Consider the following 9,047-nt stretch of genomic DNA (forward strand, 5'->3'; position numbering starts at 1 on the left):
GGCAAGTGAGGCTCAAGCCCCCCCCCCCCCAGAAGAGAGAAATTCCTTGCTTTTAGTACTTTTTTCTTTGCAAAAATGTAAAAACATTTCTTTTCCGGCCGTCAATGAATAAGTTATTTAAAACGTCAAATTTTAATTTCTCTAATCTGTACTGAACTCGGTTTCCATGGGGAAAATATCCTGCTAAACCATGAGGAAAATATCTGAACTCCCCCCCTCCCCACCTGTTAAAATTTTGCATATGGGTGCCCATGCAGCGGGGGTCGTCAGGAGACCCCCTTTCAGCCTTTCACCTGAAACAAGGACAGAATGCAGCACTTCAGCAATACACCAGAAAATACAATGCGCACTCCAGTAGCGCAGCCAAAATAAATTCGGAAAAGGATCTGATTATTTTAAATCTCATTCTCTAGTCAAAAAAAGAAAATTTATGAGTTGCGGAGTGGGCTCCCCCCCCCCCTCATACGCCGCTGGCACGCTCTATCTCAAAAAATGAGCTTAAAAGGGTTGTAAAATGAAAACAATTTATTGAAATCTGGTGAAATTTTAACGGGTTGTTGAACAGAAGAGGATGCATCGAAAAATAATAGAGGAAAACACCAACTCATTTTCATTAAGCAGTATAAACAATAATGTCTCCATCTCATCCTAAAAATGTAAAATTGCAAGCAGAAGCAGGGTCACAGTAGGTCACTGTGACCTTACAAAAACTACCATATTCGGCAATTTTGGTAATAGTATTGCGATATTGTAATTTTTTAAAAACGTTTTATAATGATTCTTTAAGTGTTTCTTCTCATTAGGTGTAGGTTGGTATGTTGTGTGTGTCCTCTAATCTTCCTTTTTTTTAATGAAAAAACTAATTTTTTGATTGAGATTGAGCAAGGCCGTAGCAAAGATTTTGTTTCGGGAGGGGGGGGGGGGTCATAAATTTTCGACAAAAAGACGAAAATGCCACCTGTTGGTATGATTTTTGAAGCATTTTGCACATTGTTAGGCAAATGCCAAAGGGGGGGGGGGAGCAAACAGAAAAATAAAAAAAAAAGGAAGAAGACCGAGGAATGGGGCAGGCGTTATTATTGGGGGGGGGGGATTTTTTCCCGTTGAACAGTAATTTTACTGATTCACCAAGAGTTAAAGTTACTTTATCAAAATGTGTGCAAATTTTTTCTCTGATAATTTAAATTGATCATTATGATATTATTTAATCAAAATTAAATTATATACAACTTTTGTTGGTTCAGAAAAGGATGTGTGGTGGTCGTAAATGTCGCAATCGCGAATGATACCAACGACATAAGGACCTTTAATTGCCCTTATGTTGGACATGAATTAGCAATATGAACCACGAATCACTTTTTATGAACTCTTAGGGTCAGGAGAAAGGGTCCAAATGATTGTTTGTAAGAGAGGTGAAGGCCTAGGAATATTTTTAATATTTTGAAACACATTATAAACTGACATTGGGTTCGGTATCTTATTTTAGACTCAATTTCAAAAGTCATTTTTTAAAAAACGCAATTTCAGGCTATATTTGGTAGTAAAACAAGGAAAAGGGTTTGGTTTACGCGGCGCTCCCCTCAATGCACGATTAACCTCTGAAGTTCGGGGAAGCTAAGTCTCATTTCAGGGCCCCTCATCTTTTGTTTTCAGCACATATATTTTAAAAATTATAGCCACATTCATTGGCGTCGTCAGCTGAAATTTATTGGGGGGGGGGGACCATTCTGACTCTGTCATTTTCAAGTTGCATTAAGAAAAATTTGTGTATATACACTGGTGTGCAAAAATTAAGGACGAGACGGTTTTTTCAATATAACTTTGTACAAAAGCTTTCCAAGTCAACACATTTAATACCGTAAGATCCCCAATACGTAAGGACATGTGTAATGTAAGCAACACTTACTAAAAAAGAAATCAGAGGGATAAAAAGAAGCTTTATTGAAAAAGTAGCATGGAGCGCAATGCGACTGAAGGCCGAAACATCCCTGTGATGGGTGTCCAGCAAGAAACATCCGGTCTTTAGTAGGGGATATGATCTCTCCCGACTGCTAGGCAGATTTCACAGCGTCTGCCCATGCTGAGAATGAAGGTGTCAATGAGTTGTTGAGGCATTGCTGCCCATTCGTCTTGCAGCGCCAATCGAAGCTCCCGAATCGTTACTGTTGGTAAGGTACGAGCTGCCAAGCATCTGCCTAGAAAATCCCTTACATGCTCGATGGGATTGAGATCCGGAAATCGTGCCGGCCAATCCATACGTTCAATATCCTCACTCTCTAAGAGCTGTTCGGCAGCTACTGTGCGATGACATGGTGCATTGTCATCCATGAAAAGGAACTGCGGACCCATAGCGCCTCTAAAAAGATGCACATATGGAAGAAGAATCTCGTTACAATAACGGGTCCCGTTGACTGAACCTGCGTCGAAGATGTGAAGGTCTGTACGACTACCAAGCATGATGCCTCCCCAAACGAGAACACCGCGACCTCCATACCTGTCCCTTTCAATGATGTTCGAGGGATGACTGCGGCTTCCCCGCTCTCTCCAGATGAGTATGCGATGAGAATCGCTACTCAGACTGAATCTGCTCTCATCTGTAAAGAGTACTCGTCCCCATTCATTGTCTCTCCAATTCCGGTGATCCCGGCACCACAGAGAACGCCTTCTCCGATGGGCAGACGTTAGAGGTACACACTGTATAGGGCGTCGTGCAAACAGACCACCACCGTGCAGTCTTCTGGCCACAGATTGAAAAATATTGGCCTACACGGAGAACAAACAGCATTTGGTGTATAATTGAATTCTGATCAGCGGACGATGAGAAATAGATAGAGAAATGAACTGCTTTTTTCTGACACGTGACAATAAGTTTTAAAATGGTTATTTCAATAAAATTTGTTCAGTAAGGCAGGATTATTAATGGATAATTTTCTGTTAAGCTTTAATAACTAAAAGGAGTAATTTTTATTCCATTAAAATTTATAAAAGATGAAACATTTTTAAAAAAAGAGAGAAAGTTGAACGCATTAGCTTCGGTAGGACTCATAATATCAAAATATTGACTGTGAAGCATACCTGACTAGCAGGCATTCAGGGGCTACTCTATAGGAGGTCACTGTGAACTTTCATAAACCTTCCTTTCCCAGAAAATTTTGTCTGATGAGTCTTCAAATTTCGAGTAGTTTTTTGTGAAATATTGCATTAAAAAGATATTCTCATTAGATGTTGTGATGTGGGGTAATTAGGAATTTCATTCGGAAAATCGAGAAGTAACCCCCATCTGAATTGTATAAAATCGGGGAGCCCCTGCATGTATTACACTAAACAGAATGGCACTTACCCTCTTTTGACTTTTTGAAGACGGTTCCGTGGATGTTGATGATGATTCAGTAGTTAAAAATTGCTCAGGTTCATTTGATGTAGAAGGTTTGCTATACATTTTCCCGTTTTAAGCCACCTTTCCATAGCCGTAATCGAATATGTAAAAAAAAAGTATTTTTACCAAAATAGGAGCGCTCTTCAGGTCACCTACTCTCAAGGAGACCAAAAGACCACATGAAATTATATTTATTTTTGTCGGAACGTTTCCCAATAGGGAAGCTCCTTTTATTTCTCTTTTTTTTTCTGGTCATCTTGCGCTTCTTCTTTCGTTGGTCTATCGGAAGTGACATCTATGCTGGCTTACGATTTGCTTTTGAAATTGCACGTTAAATTTTAGACTTCTCCTCTTTTTTTTTCCTGTAACGTAACGCTTTTTTGGTCAGATTTGAGCTGCCGCAAACACATTTGAGAAACCGCGCTTCGGTAAGGTACTTTGAATTTGAAGCCACGTGTTGAATAATGTCAAACACATGACACGTCCTTTCCCTTTCTACCCCAAAATTAACCTTTGACCAGCTAAGTGGTCTTCTAAATTTTTGTGCATCCTTTGGCCAGGGTGTTGTTGCCAGCTGCAAAAAACTGCCAAAGAGGTCTGGTGTCTCATTTTGTTTGGGTAAACATCGGGATCGCTATAAATTGAATCGAATCGGAGAAACAAACACTGCAAAACTCGAAACAGAAACCTGGAAGCGCCGAGAAACGAGATAAGAAAGAAAGGGGCAGAAACTCAAACACGAAGAAACACGTCTCGGCATAGAGTCAATAAGGGTGCGGATGGTGTCCAGAGGGATGGCTCTCCATTCCCTTTCAAAGTTCGTCTTCTGAACGAGGCAGGGACAGAGTGCAAACGGCGTCCAATCACATCCCACACATGTTCGATTGGTGACAGGTCCGGAGATTATGGTTGCCAGCAGGGCCGGATTTAGGGGAGGCAGGCGGGGCTACTGCCCTGGGGCCTCCACAACAAAGGGGCCCCCCACAATAAAGCTTTTACAAAATATCCTAACTTTCACGGGTTAGCAAATTTTACGTTTTTTCTCCCTCATAAATTATAATAATAATAATAATATAAAAAAAAATAAATAGCAGTAACTTCAGGATGTATTTACTATTAAAGACCTGATCGAAAATATCGGATATATACATATACTATATCATAATATTCGGATATATATATCAAATTATCGGATATTTTCAAAAATATCATGATCTTTTCGAACCCTTATTAGGGGCCTCCATTCCTTCGTTGCCCCGGGGCCTCCACACTTCCAAATCCGGCCCTGGTTTGGAATACCTAGTCTATCTGCTGGAGTATCTGCCGGTCTTGGAAAGCATGTTGGCAGATACGAGCACTGCGTGGTCGGGCGTTATCCAGCTGAAAAATTGCATTAGGTAGCCCTTGAAGCTAAGGGATTGCCACCAGCCGCAGCACATTATCCAAGTATCGTTGGGCCGTCATAGTGCCCTGAATACGAACTAGAGGTGATATGGAATTGTACGCAATTGCGCCCCAAACCATTATGCCACGTTTTCGTGCGGTGGGACGTTCCACAGTTACTGCCGGATTAGATGTGTCTCCACGTCGACGCCACACACGTATGCGGCGACTATCACTGGATAAACAGAAGCGGGATTCATCTGAGAACACGACATTTCGCCATTCTGTCATTCACGTCTCTCTAGTCCGGCACCATACTAAAGGTTGCTGCCTATGTTGTGGGGTCAATGGCAGTCTTCTTAGCGGACGCTGTGATTGCAGATCGCGAGCGACCAAACGACGGGAAATGGTTCTGGTTGACACGGGAACATTCAGGGTATCTTGCACCTGGTGCAGAATCCAGAAACAAGTGACTTATGGATCTGCTACAGCTTGTCGGTGGATGCGTCGATCCACGCATTCTGACGCCACTCTGGTTGTCCCTGCACCCCTCAATCTTGCCACATTTCGTTGTTCCAACCATTTTCGGCTCAGTCGATGCACCGTGCTCGCATCCATGTGGGTATCAGCTGCGATTTAACGTACGGACCAACCTCCCCTTCTCAGTCCGATCACCATACCCCTCGTAAAAGCGTCTATCTGCTGGAAGTGCCTTCGTTGACGTCGGCCTGGCATTCTCTCATGTTACACGTATCCTCCAAGACAAAAACAAAATTTCTTCGATAATTCTCCAGTCAGAAATAACGACACGAATATTGCCCATTCTGCAAGTTCCTTCCCTTGTATCTTACTTCACGTGCGTCAGAGAGCTGCGCATTTCACATCATTTACATAGCTCCGTGATGTACGTCTACTCTAAAATTTGCATAAATTTCTGAACACTCCATCTTGGTGTTGCATTTTCAATTTCGAGCAGTGTACATTCAAAAGCAGAATCTGAAAATTTTAAGTCATTTTTGGGCCCTTTGTTATTTCTGAGGGGAAGCTCAAGCTTCCTGGTAAGCGGCTGCAGTCCTCCCGTAAATTTTCGAAATCAAAATTCTGAAAATGCAATTTTAAATTACCTCTGGAGGCCTAGTCTCTGCCCAATACGTAAAAATTTAACGCATGCAACGCCCACCCGTGACGTCACTTTTACGTACACAACAAAAGTCGCTGGTCTCTGCCCTTTTTTACCGGACGCAAAAGGCAGCTGCCAAAACGCGAACGTGCGGTAAATTAACGCCATGATTTTTCTGGCGTAAACCTTTCGTACGTACGTTAAAGAGTCAAAACAAAGATGGCTGCTGTATTCGCCGCGCATTGAGTTTTGTGAAACTTGCTGAACTATTGGAACTCATACACTGTTAAAAAAAAACTGAAAATTCAGGTGGTTTTCTGACTGATTTTAACAGAATATTTCCGTAATGCTTCAAAACATATTTTTTCCTTATAATAACAGAAACATCACGAAAAGAAGTAACGAAAACAGAATTTTTCCATCTCGAGGGTTGCCGCTGTGCTGTACTTCGCTCTGATTAGCCTTCAAGTCATGATAAACATCACTTTTGATAGTGCTTATAATTCGCACTGTTACATTTTGCTAATTAAAAGCATATTTAGAATAACAACTCCGTTGCTGTAGACAAAATAGATAGCTTGCTATTTCATGTCTGGAGAGTAATAGTACTCGTATGTCAAAATTGTTTATACGCTTTTGACCTTTGTAGGTTTGGAAAAATGTCGGCGCCATTTTTAGACTGGCAGATGTGTTTTGATCGTCTTGGTGATTTGATGTGGGTTTTACTGAGTCAGTATTAGAATATCCTTGTGGTTTTAATATTTTGCTCACTACTTTGAACAATTCTATTCGTTAGTCATATTGTGTGTTCTAGAGCGGTGAGAATAGTTTTAGGATCTCGTGTTATCCATTTCAAATAAAGGCTATTAATTGGATTACTTGTATCCAGATGCAATGGAGATACTTAAATTTAGCACCGCTGGTCACATGTAAGTATTGTTGAATATCTTTGTACATGTTAATATACAAATGTATTTTTCTTGTTAATATGCATTTGATAGAATTCCGATGTTAGCTTATTTAGAATTCATAGAACTATTATAAAGTTATTTTTTATTGCTCTAACGCATTGCATTTTTGAAAGTCATTAACGCTAAATGCCGTATCTACCGGAGAGATGTGCGAGCAAGATAGGAAAAATCACTTAGTTTTTTTTTTTTTTTTTTTTTTTTGGGGGGGGGGGGGTTCGCTTCACAGTTTGGAATACTGAAAGTCACTATGTTAAATCTCTAAATAAAGGTGTATTAATGATCTTTGAAAATACAATGAAAGTTTTGGCAACAATAAGTTCTTAATTCAATTTGTTAGGCTCTTATCCAACAACTTATTTGAGATTATTGCAAGTTTCTTGGAAAAACAGTTCAGGTAAAACGAACTGATTGATATTGATATGCTTAAGTATGATGATTATGTACTAAAAATCTATGTTTCTATTCCAATGAGTGAAAAATTGGGATATCGTTGGGTGGGGGGGGGGGAGGCATGCAGCATCTGAATCAAAAATTCTTCACGTGCATGTCAATGATTCTGTTTTCAAATACAATAGATATGCGGTACTCTCTATCAGGTATATTATTAAATGATAACGTCAACCTGCTTTTAATAGTATTTTATTTGACATATTCTGCAAATAAAAATATCATATTTTTCATGTATGTTTTTCCATGCCACCCAGACACTGTACGAAGAAGGGAATATCGAACAGTATCAGCAGGGATAATTGGTGTCATATTCAAATCCATCAATTTTTCTGCTAGTACTATTTGATTAATTTGATTCATCTGAAGTTGATATAAAAAGTTTTGGTCACGGATGCTCGGAGTAGAAATTATGTTAGGTAAGTTCTCTGGAGTAACAAATGCAAATAAAATAAAAGTAATCATTTTAGAAAGTTAACTATATCTGTATTATATATCATTTTAAAGAACTAAATTTTTGATGAAATGAAAAGTCAATACTTGACATAACATTTTAAATATTTTTTTGAAAATAAAATCTTTTTACTTAAATACGGGAAAGTGAGAAATGGAAAAAATATCACAATGAAAAAATAAGGAACGTAAATTCTGTTAAAACACAAAAAGATCGTAAATGAACGGAAAAATAAGAAATGGAATTTTCGTTTAGTCACGGGAAATTTATAAACGGAAAACTACAACTACGGAGAAATAAGAAATGGAACTTCTGTTAAATCACGGAAAGTCATTGAACGTAAACGTAATATTTACGGCAACTTTGCTGCCGGTACTTTCTCCGTTATTTTCGGGAAATTTTTTTAACAGTGTAGAAAGAAAAGTTGAAGGATCATCACACGCGTTGGATATTTTTGATGCAAGGTTTGTCAAACTTTATAAATACATCAAAAGTTAAGTGATTAACGCGACGGAAGTGAAACATTGCTTTCCCTCCTGTATAGAGGATTACCAGATAATTTGCGAGTACATTCTTCGTCATTCTACAAACACAACATCATTTTTAATTCTTAGCGTTCATTTATATTTATTGATAAGAGTGAAGTAAAAGATCTTGCACCATGGCCCTACGAAATTTGCTGTTGATTTTGTTCGTACAGCTTAATTATTTTCCGACAGGTAAGTGGGTCATAAACCAAGCAATAAAATAAACAAAATTCTCAAGCTGATCATTTCAGATTTTCAAGAAACTTTCCGAAATCCTACTACTCTCTGACACCTCAAATGTATATAAATTCCAACAGTTGCAACTAGACGTTAAATCGTGGATATCACAAATTTGCCACAGCGACTGCGCATGCACGCGGACTTCGCTCATTGGGCTTTCTGTTTTAAAACAAATTAATGAATGAGATTAAAATGCTGCCCCCCCCCCCCCCCCCCCAAGTTTTGCCGATACGAAATTTCCTTCCCACTGTTTTTCAGTTTTGATATATTTACAGGGGGGAAGAAATTTTAAATGTCGACGCGAAACTGGGGTTAAACTATTAGAATATTTTGCGTGACATAATATACACTGTTATAACCAGGGGTTCCAGACTAGTGAATATATTCCCTCTAAGGTGAAAGCATGGTGCCCTAAGGTGCAATACTGGCCAGGAAATAGAGCAGAGGAGTCAAAACAACATGCAATCACATAAAGACTTGCTGCGCATGCGCTTTTGCCTTATACATGCATTCAACCACTTCAATATGG

This window comes from Uloborus diversus, chromosome 2 (genome assembly GCF_026930045.1).
Source record: "Uloborus diversus isolate 005 chromosome 2, Udiv.v.3.1, whole genome shotgun sequence".
Lineage (NCBI taxonomy): Eukaryota > Metazoa > Arthropoda > Arachnida > Araneae > Uloboridae > Uloborus > Uloborus diversus.